Genomic DNA, 15,196 nt, shown 5'->3' on the forward strand with positions numbered 1-15,196 from the left:
TATTATTTATAAGATTTTTTTTTATTATTGCAGTAAGTAGGAAACCTAGTGATGGGCCAGTACCTCACTGTGTTAGTCAATGTACAAACACAGAGCACAAAGATGGCCCTTGCCCCAATGAGTAGGTATTCAGGTGTACAAGTAAATGAAATGTGTTCATCAATGTTAACTTGGGGTTTTACTGGAGTACATGTTTCAGCCTTAGTACTTAGGTTCTTCGAATAGAACCTTTCCCCTCACTTTAGCTTGATGTGTGTTTAGTTTCAAAACTGAGAGAAATGACTACTTGACTTAATAATTTACATGTCTGCATCCAAACAACTTCCAATTGTGAACTTCAAGGGTTAATGGAAGTTGGCAAAAGTGAATATGCCCACTGAAAGCTGCTGAGGGCAGTTAAAAGTTGTTCAAGAATTTTTGTTTGGAAGGGATGAGGGATAATTTCTTTGCTCTCACTGTCTGACCTTCCCAATTGTAACTGCTCAATACCTCCTACTGTCTGCAGAAATTGCAGAAATACCACCTAATGAGCTGAAAATGGCCTATGACAGATCTAATGGTAAAACTCTGCAAGAAGAAAGATTGCTACAGTAGAACCTGAAAAAAAATCCCCATTTCTCTTATTTCCTGGAGCTTTTAAAATGTGTTGTTTGTACTGAACGTTCATGTACACCCACCCACATGGATTTAAGTAGGTAGGAACTTGATCCAAAGTACAGTGAAGTTAGTTTATCCATTGATTCTGATGTGCGTTGGCAGAGACCCTTATTTATTCAATAATAATCAGAGTTGTGAAAATAGCAATACCTTGTGAATCTGATTTTCTTGTCACTTACACTGATGTAACTGCATTCAATCCCATTCCCTCCCCTCTCATCAGAATACAGTGGAGGAACTCTCTTGACATCAAAGAGATTACTTCTGATTTACATTAAAATAATCAAGAGGTGAATCAGGAACTGCATTAATCCAGTTGTACCTCAGTGTAACATTGTTGAAATGTCTCAGAGGGGTAGCCATGTTAGACTGTACCTGAAAATAAATAAAAAACAATTAATAGACCTGCAGCACCTTAGAGACTAACAAAAAATGTAGATGTTATTAGTAACTTTTTTGGGAAAACCCACTTCTTCAGATGAATGGAACAAGGGCTGAAGAAGTGGGTTATGCCCATAAAAACTCATAATGCTCTCTACATTTAATGTTGAAATGAATACAGTTGTTCGAGGATAACACCATAATAAGACCATTATAATGCTGTAAACCTTGTTTCATGAGGCATAAGGGATCAGTCGGCAAAGGCTCCCCCAGCCGACAGATCCGCATCTAGACTGCTGTGCTGTGTCGGATGTTTATTTTTATGAAGCAGGGATTATTTAAATCCCCGCTGCTTTGACTATGCCAAATGAACTAATTTACATGGCTCCGTCGATGAAGCCATGTAGTCTAGACATACCCAAGGAGGAGAGTTTTGAGGCCCCCAAACAAAATTAAGTAGAATGATTCTCTTATTAGAAAAAACACAGAGAAGAACTAATATTAAAACATAGATTTCTTTGCTAGCTTAGAAGTGGAACAAAAAAAGTTAGCCACAGTCTTGACTTTTGAAGTGAACAGCACTTAACACAAAAATACCTTGTGAATGGAGAGGCAAGGCTAGGACATTTATGGGTTCCAGGTATTGCCCGATGTACACTTGAATTCCTACAAGAGAAACAAAACCTTTAAAAAGAGATACAAATTGAGCAGTGGTATTAGCAAACTTTGTTTTAATTTAACCAAGTTTCTGTCCCTTTAGATTCCCTTTGGGCTACATCTACTCACTGTACTGATGGTTAGGGAATGTGAGTCAGTGTAACTTACACACAGAGGGGACAGTAGAAGGTATAAATTAAAGTAGGGTAGGAGCTATTTTTGACCTCTGAGCATGTAACAAGAGTCACTCAGGTTATGTCAACACTACAGAGTTTTGTCAGAAAAATGACCTTTTTTCTGACAAAACTTGAAGAACATCCACGCTGCAATTGCATTCTCCTGCAAGAACACTGAAAAAACAGGGGGTTTTCTGGCATTGGTAATTCTCATTCTATGATGAAGAAGTCTTTTTGTAAAAGAGCTCTTTCGCAAAAAGGCATGTGTGAACGGGGAAGAGGGAGTTCTTTCAGAAGAAGAGGAAAGAGGAAAAAGCACATGTGCCCCGGTGGCCATTCCATCCGTAGCAATCACAGCTTACATGCAAGAGAGTGTCCTTTCAGCCTGGTTGCTCTCTTTTGAAAAAGCAGATCACTTTTTCAATCCACTTTTGCAGTGTGGACACTCTCTTTTGGACGAAGTTTTTTCAGAAGATCTCTTCTGAAAAAAACTTCTGAAAGAAGCTGGTAGTCTAGAGATAGACTTAAGAGATTGTGGCTATGTCTACAAAGCATTGTTTTTCAGACATTATTCCAAAATAACAAAGCGTGTCTACACTGCAAGCCATCATTTCTAAGCAATGGCAAGCTGGAGGACTTTGTAACCTTTCTGACTCCTGGAACTCTTATTTTATGAAGAGTAAGGGAAGTTGGAAGAAGAGTGCTCCTTCTCAGACTTCCTGAGGTATAGACAGCGCCAAATGCCAAATTAAGCTATTTCGACTTCAGCTATGCAATTGACGTAGCTCAAATTGCGTAGCTTAATTTGACTCTTGGCCTGCTGTGTAGATGTACCTTGTGAGTATGGGTACGTGTAATGCTAAAAAAGTTCAACATAGCAAAACTCTAACTTACTGCTATGAGCAGATCTCCCTGAAGCAAAATCTCTCTGAATTTGGCCTATGAATCTAAGAAAGTCTACTAAAGTTTAGAGGGAGTTTATGTGGCATAATGTTCACATGACAGGGAACAGCAGTGTTCCCTCTAATTTTTTCCACTCCGGAGCAGGATGAATTTTCTTATGTGTACCAATGTCAAGGTGATGTGCAACACATCACCTCCATATTGGTGCACTTAACAAAATTCATGTGGTGGGAGTAGGGCCAAGGGCCAAGTGTGGGAGGGGGCTCAGGGCTGGGAGTTGGGGTGCAGAAGAAGGTATAGGCTCTGGGCTTGGGGCATGTACTTTTGGGTGGAGCTGGTGATGAGGAATTTGGGGTTAAGGAGGTTGCTGAGGGTTGAGGAGAAGGTTGGGGCTTGGGCATATCCGAGTGGCTCCCTGTTTGGGGCAGGTGAGGAGGTGTCCCTTTTCCCTAACCATGGTAACTTGGTGGTGCTGGGGTTGGTGGGGAGGGCGTCCTTCCACTGGTCTTGACAACTCAGAGCTGGGACCAGCGACAAGAGGTGCCTCCCACTGTCCCTAGCAGTTTTAAGGCTTGGGGAGAGATCACTCCCGACTGCAGCCCTTCACCCCTGCATGGAGCTTAATGGGAAGATACACAACTTAGAGGAAACTTAGATTGTTGGCCTCTGAAGTTTCCTAAGATCACTTTGGACCTATCCACACTGACAGAGCTGCAATATTGTAACACCTAGTGAAGATGTTACCTATGGCAATGGGAGAGCTTCTCTAATCAGTATAGACACCGCACCTCCATGAGAGATGGTACAGGTAACTATGTCAACAGGAGAAACTCTCACATCAATATTGCACTGTGTACACTGAGAGTTCAGACAGGAAAATGCATTGCTCAGGAGTGTAGCTTTTCCATACCTCTGAGCGACATAATTATCCCAACATAAGGCCATATCTACACTCCAGGGATATTTGACATTGCTGTAATCTATTTTCCAGAGTTTGATTTAGCAGGTCTACTTAAGACCCGCTAAATTGATCTCAGAGAGTCCCCCCATGACATCCAGTATGCCTGCTCCTGTGAGGAGTAAGGGAAACTGATGAAAGCATTTGCTCCTATTGGCCTCTCACTGTGAGGAGGGAAGGGAAATTCAAATCAAAGTATGTCGAATCCAGCTATGTAATTAACTTAGCTGGAGTTGAGTATCTTGATTTGACCTTACTCCTTTGTGTAGACCTGGCCTGAGTCTATAGTGTAGATCAGGTCTTAGATTAGTCTATAAATTTAGCTGAATGTTTTCTATTACATTTTTGCTATTGCAAGTCCTAAAAAAAAGAATGGGAGGAGAAGCATTTTGCAAAATATTTGACTTTTTTCCCCTCTGCTTTTTGGCAAAATCTGAAATGTTCACTTTTGAAACTATCTGTCCAATTCTTAAACACATAAAAGTGTCAGTTTTTCTGCACATAACTGTTATTTGTTATGTTGTCATGAACAACCTTTGGTGCTGTAAAGCCTGTAATCACATGGGCTAAGCCTTAACAGTGATATATTTACTAATTCAGAAGCTAGAGAGATATCTAGAATACTTCTGGTAAACGATAACCCTAAGTTTCATTAAGGAAAACAGAACATAGTTTGTAACTGTCTAATTGTAATTGTTATTTCTTGCTGTGGTATTTAGGAGTGCTTCTCCACTAATGAACTCCCTCTGTCCTACAAGATCAAGTTCTTCAAAGCAGACCAGAGCTGATCTCCCAGAGGAAGTCTGGTTAACAAAATATGGCCTCCCCATAGATGTGAAGTCATTAAGTCAATGCAAGGCAGGCACCCAAGACCCTAGGTCAGGGAACCAACAGCCTCCATGGGCCCCTGGGAAAGTTGGGGGGAGGGTCAGCTCCACACTCCCAGAAGGGATGGGGTTTTGGGCAGAATGAACTGGGCTGGGGCAGCTAGACCACCACACTGCCTGGAGCACAGTGTGTCCCACCTCCCACAACCCTCAGAGCCTCATGGAATGCACAATGCGACACTCTGGCAGTGATTTAAAACAGCAGCCGCTTGGTTTTCCGGGTCCCTTTGCATTGCTGGATCTTGGGGCAACTGCCCCATTTACCTTTCACCCCCCTCCTATTGGAGGGCTTGCCATAGCCCTAGTGTCCACTATGCAAATACTTAGTTTAAAAAATGTGGCACTCTGCTGATTCTCTCCTGGTCAGAAAATGGAAAACATTTTTGAGAAATTATTCGTGAATATTTTTTTGCATGGTTTTTTTTAGATCTAGTTAGACTCTGGGTCCTAGGACCACCAGTGTCAGGTGTGCCCCATTGTTGGTTTATTATAATTTCTAAGGCACCCTTCCCTGAGTACTTGATCATGTGCTAATACATTTGTGAGCCACTGAAATCTTATATAATAGCCTTCTTTTTCTCCCTTTGTCAGAACGGCAGTGGGCCAGAACTAGAGCTTGTTCATAGGAGTAAGGCCAGACAGAACAATTTAAGCATCTACTCTGACCCCCTGTGTAACATAGTTTACAGAATTTAATCTAGTTACCCAGTATTGAGTCAAATAGCTGTGTGATCCTTGGCCCTGCATTTCACAGAATTTTGAAATCCAGGCTCCTGTTTTTCCCATGGTCAAATCTTATGAAAAATGTATAGGGAAAGTTCAGGTTTAATAGACATTTTCATGGGTTTTCCAGAAATGGCATTTGTGGCTGGCATAGAAAATGCTGTGTGAGTTGTCTCATGGCTCAAACTCAAACGAAAATAAAAATAAAAAGTTCCAAAATGTTTGTGGGTCTGCAAAGGGAGGGGGAAAATTTTACAAGTAAACCATGTATGATTCATAAAAAATAATTGTACTGCATTGCACTGAAAAATTGTGCTGCTGGTTTGCCCTGAAACCAAAGCTAATGTTACTTGTTTGGGTCACACACTTTGCACAGCTCTACTTCAAACAGGGTCTGTATCTATTTTCAGATTGATTTAGAGGACAACCCTGATTAGAAAGATTTATAACATGTACATTTGCAATTGCTTTTTGTTTTCTCTCTTAATTTGGAGTTCTATAAATCACAGGAAAATAAGTATCTCATATCCAAAATGGCCATCCCTTTCTTCCTTGTGATTTGATTGCAGTCAGATGAAAAGCACTGCTTTGAAATACAGGCAATGGCCAGAGGCCCACTGATTGCCTGTAAACAAAAAGGGGCGCTGGTAACATTTAGAATGTTTTATCAGTGATCAAAGCACAGGAGGTGCTGTCTAGACAGCCTAGGTGTGGACTAGCAAATGGCTTTCATTAAGAGTTCTCTACTCTGGTGCCATTGTTCCAGCTCTGCTCTTCTTCAGGCCAGTCTGTGATTGATTTTCAGAAAGGTGCCCAAGTGCCTGTGGCAATGGGATAAGGCTTACCGGACTTTAGCTTGTTCTGACAAGGCAGAGTAGCTGCCTATCACATTAGCACAAAATGACACATTCATTTACTTCCACAGTGCTTTGAAACAAATACTTTCAGCTCTAACAATTGCTCTTCCCAGCTTGAGCTCTTGAGTTAAATTCTTGTAGGCCAGAGAATAAAACCTTGTGAGATGATTTAGAGTATCCCATAACAGAAAAGGGCATATTTTGAACTCTTTGGCAGGCCTTGAGATTTATTTTCATGTGTAATGGTGACATAATAAGGTTGGCCCTCCTGGATATGGTTTAGTAAGTTGCTGCGGTTATTTTCAAGATTGAAAAGAACAATTTGACTCTTCCCCCATATGAATTACTGGCAGCATTCAGTATGTGCTGTGTGATATCTTTATGTAAGGATGTTTGGCACTCATGAATCCACACAATAAATCAAATGAATCACAGGGATTAAAATGCTTATCATTATAATTCATAAATGCATGTGACTATGCAGAATCACGTTAACATGGAAATGATGGTTTGATCTTGAGCTGGTGTAAATTATCAGTCCACACTGGCTGAAAGTCTGGCACCGATTCCTTAGGGTTTTTTTACATTTAATATCACAAGGTGGATTTTCAAAAGCTTTTCAGGACCTGACTAGCATTCACTTTTAATGGATGTTGCACTGCTGGTATTTAGGGTCTAGTTCCTGTTGATTTAAAAATCTTTCTTTTCTATCATCTGTTTTAACTGGCCACTGCTAAGTTAATACTGGGCCTTCTTATCAAAAACCCATAAGGAAAGAGGTGTTTGTGTGAGGAGGCAAACACCAGAGGAAAGCCAGGAAGGTCCAGTCTTTCTTTCTATGTAACAATTATTACTATAACTTCTTCTTGCTGTTGTCCCCTCTGCCCCTGAGGTATGTCTACACTAGGGAGAAGATCGACCCTCTGAAGTTAGATCTTCTAGCATTCAGTTTCATGGGTCTAGTGCAGACCCCCATATTGAACTCCGAGGACAGCCCCTGCCAGCATCCTGAAGAAGCAAGGGAAGCAGACAGAAGCTTGTGCTCCTGTTGGCCTCCCACAGTGTAGGCACTGTGATGGCTCGGTTTAAGGTAAGCCAAGTCCAGCTACACAATTTGCGTAGTTGAATGGCGTAGCTTAGTCCAACCTGCCTCCTCTAGTGTAGACCATGCCTCTCTCTCTCTCACTGTCTTTCTTGTGTCTGGTGCCACATCAATCACTGTTTTGTCTAGACAAAGTTTATGACATCTTGTTTTGTTGGACAATTCTCCAGAAAAATCTGTAGTGACACAAGTCTACATTCCTCTATAACTGACGATGTGAAATGTCTATCTGCAGAGACCATGAGAGCGAGACAAACAACACGATTTGGCAACACATTTTCCTTGTAGATGGATACAAGTTTCTCTTAAGATTTTCAGCCAGTTCCTCAGCACATGTTTCTATTGAAGTACATGGAACGATGCTGGGGGGGTTTCCAGGTGCAAACCTAATAGTGAGTTTTGGTTTCTCACAGAATGATTTCTTTCTCTTTTGTTATTTTTCTGGCTTTAGCCAAATTCAAATACATAATAAATCTCTAGGAAAAGCAAATCCTTTGTTCCTCAAAGGTTAAATTATTTCCTCCATGGAAAAACTAAGGGTACGTCTAGACTACATGCCTCTGTCGCCAGAGGCATGTAGATTAGGCTACCCGACAGAGTAAAATGAAGCGGCGATTTAAATAATCGCCGCTTCATTTAAATTTACATGGCTGCCGCGCTGAGCCGACAAACAGCTGATCAGCTGTTTGTCGGCTCAGCGCGATAGTCTGGACGCTCCCCTGCCGACATCAAAGGGAGTTGTCGACAACCCAGGTATGCCTCATCCCAGGAGGCATACCTGGGTTGTCGACAGCTCCCTTTGATGTCGGCAGGGGAGCGTCCAGACTATCGCGCTGAGCCGACAAACAGCTGATCAGCTGTTTGTCGGCTCAGCGCGGCAGCCATGTAAATTTAAATGAAGCGGCGATTATTTAAATCGCCGCTTCATTTTACTCTGTCGGGTAGCCTAATCTACATGCCTCTGGCGACAGAGGCATGTAGTCTAGACGTACCCTTAGAGTAGCAGGGGAAAGGGTTTCTGTTAATCTCTGCAATGTTTTCAGGACTACATTGACACCTCCTAGTCCTGTCAGTAACATAGGGATGGCAGCCTCTCAGAAGGGACAGAAGGTGAGGCATATAACAGCAGGTCAATGAGCCACTGGAACATGGGTCCCATGCATATGGAGCCTCAAAATAAGCTATGCATCCTTACTCCATTTGTCTCCTCATCTTCAGTGCTACTATGGCTGTGCTATGCTCCTCGAGCAATGCCTACAGAGTTGCTGGAGATCAAAACCATAGAAGATTAGGATTGGAAAAAATGCAGGAGGTCATCTAGTCCAACCTCCTGCTCACAACAGGACCAATCCAATTAAATGATCTCAGCCAGGGCTTTGTCAAGACACACTTTAAAAACTCTAAGAATGGAGATTCCACCAGTTCCCTAGGCAACCCATTCCAGTGCTTCACTCCCCTCCTACTGAAATAATTATCCCAATATCCAACCTAGACCTCTCCCACTGTCTCTTGAGATCATTCCTTCTTCTTCTGCCATCTGTCAAGATGGTAAACAGCCTCGCTCCATCCTCTTTGGAACCCCCCATCAAGTAGTTGAAGGCTGCTACCAAATCCTCCCTCTCTCATCTCTTTTGAAGACTAAATAAGCACAGTTCCCTCCACCTCAGCTCATAAGTCATGTGCCCCAGCCCTCTATTCATTTTTGTTGCCCTCATCTGGACTCTGTCTCCAGTTTGTCTTATCTTTCTGTAGAGGGGCCCCAAAAGCGGATGCAATATTCCAGATATGGACTCACTAGTGTCAAATAGAGGGGAATAATCACTTCCCTCCATCTGCTGGCAATGCTTCTGCTAATGCAGCCCAATATGCTCTTAGGCAGGGTGGGGCTGGGACAGAACTGATGGGCGATTGAAGGACTGGATTAATTGCTGGTCAGGAGAGGGGCAGATGTGGGGATGAGACCCTTGCAGCAGGGAACAAAATGAGCCTATTCAGTACATGTGGGAGAGTGGGTAACACTAACTGTCACATGCACACACCTGGGGGGTGGGGAGGTGGGTTTAGAAATCACAGTATCATTTAAAAAAAATCATGATATTTGGGCCAATCTCATGATTTTGAGGGAATACTATAATACCCATTTCCTGGGTGACTTATGATGGGTGAACTGAGACATTCAACTGAGTAATAGTGATACTCCTGAGCAGATGCATCAGTCAGCAAAGAAATGATTTCATCATTTAGGAAAGGTTGAGCAAAGAGGTGTGTCATTTTTGTCATTGCTTCACTCCCCTCATTGTCAAAATGCAGAGGAAAACTCAAGACATTATCTCCCCCTGCCCTTTTAAAGTAGTCCCTACCAAAAGTATATTTTTCTAGGCTACTCCCTTTGTTTCTGAACCCTGGTCTACATTATACACATATGTGGATATAACTATGTTGCTTGAGGGGTGGTCATAGTTATAGGCCAGGTCTACACTATACGTGGCAGCTTGGCTTAAGGTACACATCTCTAGCTACGTAGAATATATAGCTGGAGTTGGTTTACCTTAAGCCGAGCTTGGCAGCGTTTTGCAGCAGGAGGTCAGCAGGAGCAAACATTCCTGTTGGCTTCCCTTAGTCCTGGCAAGAGCAAGAGTACTGGACACCAGTGGGGGTGCCCTGTAAGTTCAATTTAGTGAGTCTTAACTAAACTTGATAAATCAAACTCTGGAAGATTGATCGTGGCAGCTTCGATCTTCCATGCAGTGAAGACATGCCCTTAGTGACCTAATCCTCTTCTTTGCTTGTTAATATTTTTGTATGAACCAAATCCTTCCTTGCTATTTTGAGACTTCCTTTTCTGTCAAAGATTATATAATCAATTGAAAATAACAGATCAATGAATTCTTTCTTTAAAATGCTAATAAATTCATTCCTAAGCCTTAAAATTCAAAGTGAGATAAGTATCAGATGATTTTACTAAATATTACCAAATTTTAATCTTTATACAGAAAAACAAATGCCGAATAGAAAAGACAATAGTAAGTTATTAGTTTTGAAGCAAGGTTTCATGAATATATCGATATGGTTATTAACAATGAAATGTTGATTTAACAACAACTCTCATTTATCTGAATAAAAGTGTTATTTATTGTGTAAAATAAACAATAGAAACACACAGCTTTCTTTTTCACATCTTTTTTTTTTTAGGATAAAATAGGCACCAGCAGTTGGAGAAAAAGAACAGGCCATGTTCTAATTAAGATTGTCCATATCCTCAGCTTGTTCTATGTTATTCTGTGACTCAGAGTTGAACTGACTTACACTGAGGATCTGGCCCCATATGTTTAAATAAGGGGCTCATTTGGAATTCACCTGATAAATTCTTCAGAAACCTTTTGTTGCCAACAAAGAAGCATGTGGTGGAATTTTAATGGGTCCATTATGTTAACAAAATGCAATATGATTATAGTGATGATGGGGAATTTGGCTGTACTGCCTGGAGAACATCTGGTTTAAAATAAATATGCAAATTTCCACATCTATGTGTTAATCTGTCAAGTCTAAAGAATGCCAAATTTTTCATGAGAATAAACTCTAAAGTGTAATCATCAAACAGAAGTGTTGTGCAACAAGAGAGATCTAGGTCACAAAGAGATCCATTAATTCACATTTACCCTTTGTGTAATACTGAAAGGGGTAATATATGGGCCTAGTCTATAAAGGTATGTCTACACTAGCTCATTAATTTGAGCTAGGTAGGCAAATCAGGCAACTGGAGTTGCAAATGAAGCCCGGGATTTATATATCCCGGTCTTTATTTCCATGGTCCCATCCGGCTGCCATTTTTAAATCCCCCTTAGTTCTAATGAACTGTGCGTGGCTACACACAGCAGTTTAAAGTTAATCTGAACTAAGTCTTTAGTTCGGATTAACTTTTACACCTCATTCCACGAGGAATAACAGTTAATCCGAACTAAGGACTTAGTTCGGATTAACTTTAAGCTGCCGCGTGTAGCCGCGGACAGTTCGTTCGAACTAAGGGGGATTTAACAAGGGCGGCCGGACGGGAACATGGAAATAAAGCCCGGGATATTTAAATCCTGGGCTTCATTTGCAACTCCGGTTGCCTGATTTGCCTACCTAGCTCGAATTAACGAGCTAGTGTAGACATACCCTGAGAGACTGAGTACCCACAACTCTAGTATTAGAGCTATTGAACTTGATTCTGATCTCAATGACTCTGCTTTAACCAAAGTGGGTATAAATCAGCATAGCATCAAACTCAGTGGAGCGACCCTGTATACGCCAGACTGGCCCTGATAGGGTTCATAAGGGCCTGAGAGGCCAATTATGTTAAGTGGCTGTACCTGGAAGGACAACTAAGCTTAACTGATCATGATGTACAGCTGGGTGGGAACAGGCTGGCTGGTATAAAGAGAGGAAGTTGGTAGCCATGGGGGGATATGCTACAATTATTCTCTGAGAATAGATAATGAGGTAGAAGTTCTGGGATCCTTCTCTAGTGACAGAAGACTGGAAGCAGCTAGTGCAGACATAAACTAGCACACAGAGTGGAGCAGGCTTTGGTGGCATTTGCTTTATTTAAGCATGGAATGAAGTTAGGTACAAGGAGGGTAGAACTGGTTTTTGTTTATAAGCTTATACTCTGATTTTGTTAAGTATCAGAGGGGTAGCCGTGTTAGTTTGGATCTGCAAAAGCGACAAGGAGTCCTGTGGCACCTTATAGACTAACAGATTTATTGGAGCATAAGCTTTCGTGGGCAAAGACCCACTTAGTCAGATGCACGTAGACTACATGCATCTGACGAAGTGGGTCTTTGCCCATGAAAGCTTATGCTCCAATACATCTGTTAGTGTATAAGGTGCCACAGGACTCCTTGTCTGATTTTGTTGGGGATTCCAGGGGTGAGTCCTGGCTCTGAGGGACAGTTGAGACTAGAGATGCTGTAAGAAGATCTCAGAAAAAAAGTGTGGGAAGGAGGTTAGCTGCTGATGATAGTTTTCCTGGGCTAGAAAATGTATGGCAGTGGGCGTTCAGGCTCTCCCACTTGCCACCACAGAATGTGGCATGAAGTCACCCCAGTACAAGGCAATAAGGGTATTAGAAAGGCTTAAGGCAAGGCGGTGAGGACCATGAGGGCTGGAGTCAAATATGTGAATGTGACACAGTCCAATATTAAATAGCTGTGAACAAGGTTTGGGGGTTGGTAAATAGACTTCAATCAGCTTAACAGCATGACAAACACATTACTAAACAGACTATTAATCTCTTAATAAAAGTACAGACTAGGAAAGTATTTGAAATGAAAGTGTTACTGCCTACAGGCAGATTTGAACCTGGGACCTGTGTCGCTTATCTAGAGCATGAGCTATAAAGCCAGCTGGTTGTCAGGTTTGGATGTAGCAATCCCTTGCTCTTATCTCTCACCATAAGTGGTCTAAGTGCCACTACGTGGGACAGTGATCCACACTAGGTGTGGGTTACAAAAGCATGACTTAATACCTTGTTCTTTCCTGTAGCTGGAGAGAGTTTATGGGAGGCACTTGTTTAACAGACTCTGAGATTGTATTAAAGATGGTAATAAGTGACCTTTGGAGAAAATGAGATTAGTTAGTGGAAATGGGCTGGCATTGTTGTGGTTGTTAAAGTCCTGTCCTGTTTGTCTCATTTTGTCTTAAAGGAATCTCCCACAAAAAAAGGGACAGAAAAGATCAGCAAAGATAGAAAATGCAGCTCTGTCTCTCATGCTGACTCTCACTCACCTTACTACTGGAAATACACAAGCCACCACAGGATCTTATCGGTCACTTCAAGAACTGGCAAACTTATGCCAGCATCAGTCTGTTAAGGTATTGATTTTAGCTGCCTGCTTCTTGTCACAGTCTTACAGTAGCATTGCAGAATATACATTCTATCAGGGATGGTCTAGATGGTACTGGGTCCTGCCATGAGGGCAGGGGACTGGACTCGATGACCTCTCAAGGTCCCTTCCAGTTCTGGTGTTCTGTGATTCTTGGCCAGCTATGTCACAATGATTAGACAGAAGTATCACATCCCAGATACTGGTTGAGACTCAGCTGGATATGCAAGATGTGGCTATGTAATCTCAGTCCATTTCTCTAACTTGGTCTAGTCAGGTAATAATGGAGCCCAGACTAAAACCATTTCCACAACCTGTTCAAGGGGACTGACTTTCACCAGGGCTGAATGAGCTATCACAATTGTTTTGTCAGTTCCCCAAAGATGGCAGGAAGGACTGTGTAGTGGGCATTCTCCCTTTGTATGTTGGGAAGCCCCAGGAGTTATTCAGAATAGCTCCTGACAGAAATTGCAATTCTCGACACAGCTATTCCTTAAAGCCACAATGCAGCCCTTTGTGGTTACAAGCACAATCTAGCAATGCACGTAAGACTGGGGTTCATTTTAACCATGTGGGCAATCCCACTCTGTCAAATTTTCAGCAAGGGTCAGCCTGTGTGTGTACTTATTTTTATTTACTGGACGTCAATGGGACTGCTTATGTGCTCGGAATGATTTGCTGCACCAGCGCCTATGTCAGTAAAATGCTTCAGATCACTTCTGAGTGTATTGAAAGTGCAAGAATTTACTGTTTCAACATAGCGATGGAAAAAAGCAAACTACAGAGTAGGGGCGAAATCTTCAATGGTGTAAACTTGCAGAGCTACACTGACTTAAAAAACAAAGCCAACATATACCAGTGGGGATCTGGCCCTCCTTATTATCTGCATTCCTCCTCAATGTTGCATTGGACCAGACTGTCTGATGGCATAACTATTTTGACCTCGAAGGAGTTACTCAAGCAGAGAATCTGGTCCATTGTAACTAAAATATTAGTTTCAATAACTACTCAAAATTGACATTTTTTGGTATTGTACACAAATTGCTTGAAATCCGGACAAATGTTAAGTATTAAAGTACTTTCAGTTATTGGGAAATGAATGTTTTATGTTTCCTTCATTCCAATCATCTTAAATAAGAAAAATATTAGTTCTCAATTGCCAAATAATGGTATCTGGTATCTGTTAGATTATGATTAACAATAACCATTGACAGCTAGCTCCTCAGGGCAAGCCAGCTTTTCTCAGATAATCCAGCGGATAACTCAGACAAGATTTAATAATAAAAAAATAGAGCCATACAAAGTTTACTTTAGCTACCAAGCAAGTCTTCTTAGTTTCACATTTGTTTGGGTAGAAGGAGAGAGAGCAACAAACTTGGGAAAATGCCACTGGACAACAAAGAGGTGCAAATGTAGCATTAGAAGGAATCCCTATTTTGATTGATGGAAGAGCATGCAGTTTCCTTTCTTAGATAACTCTTTACAAAAGCAGGAGTAGTGTGAACACAGTGGAAGGGAGCATAAAGCTGTCACTGGTAGAGTTGCATGGATACACATGCAAAATGTTTATCCTGTGCATTTCAAGTGGAATGCCCCTATGACATTCTGGTGGTATCCAAACGGCTGAGGGGCTATGTCACTCTTGCCCTGCAAAATATGGTGCCTTACAATGTTTTGCTGCTGTAGCTCCCTGATAGGCCACTCTCACAAGCAGCCTGCCAGCATGCACGTCACATCCTGAGTATCTGCATAGAGCTGCAGCCTTTCAGCCATGCATCAGTCTGAATCTGGCTTCCCATAGCCTTGGTTAACCACTTGCAGGGTGAGCTGAACAAACTTTCTGTCCCAGATTTTTCCCCCCAGATGTGTGTTTTGAAGTGTCCAGCCCTCTCCTGGGCATTCCAGGTATACTGAAGCCACTTTTCTTTCTTGATTTTCTGGCATGCACCTACGTTCCCTGGACACTGAGGCTCTGACCCATAATGAAGGTACAAGGAGACCATTTACACTTGTATCCATAATGTCTTA

The 15,196-nt window shown here is 41.9% G+C and overlaps 1 long non-coding RNA gene across 1 annotated transcript in view; it reads right to left on the minus strand.

Moving 5' to 3' along the window:
• Positions 1-859: 859 nt before the first annotated feature.
• Positions 860-15,196, minus strand: part of LOC106732363 (uncharacterized) — a 38,772-nt gene continuing 24,435 nt past the window's right edge. The window contains exons 3-4 of the long non-coding RNA XR_016349337.1: positions 1,636-1,704; positions 860-1,032 (exon numbers count right to left, since the gene is read on the minus strand). This is a non-coding gene — a long non-coding RNA (uncharacterized LOC106732363). The remainder of the gene's footprint in view (positions 1,033-1,635; positions 1,705-15,196) is intronic.

Source organism: Pelodiscus sinensis, chromosome 4, assembly GCF_052426305.1.
Source record: "Pelodiscus sinensis isolate ZL-2025 chromosome 4, ASM5242630v1, whole genome shotgun sequence".
Classification (NCBI taxonomy): domain Eukaryota; kingdom Metazoa; phylum Chordata; order Testudines; family Trionychidae; genus Pelodiscus; species Pelodiscus sinensis.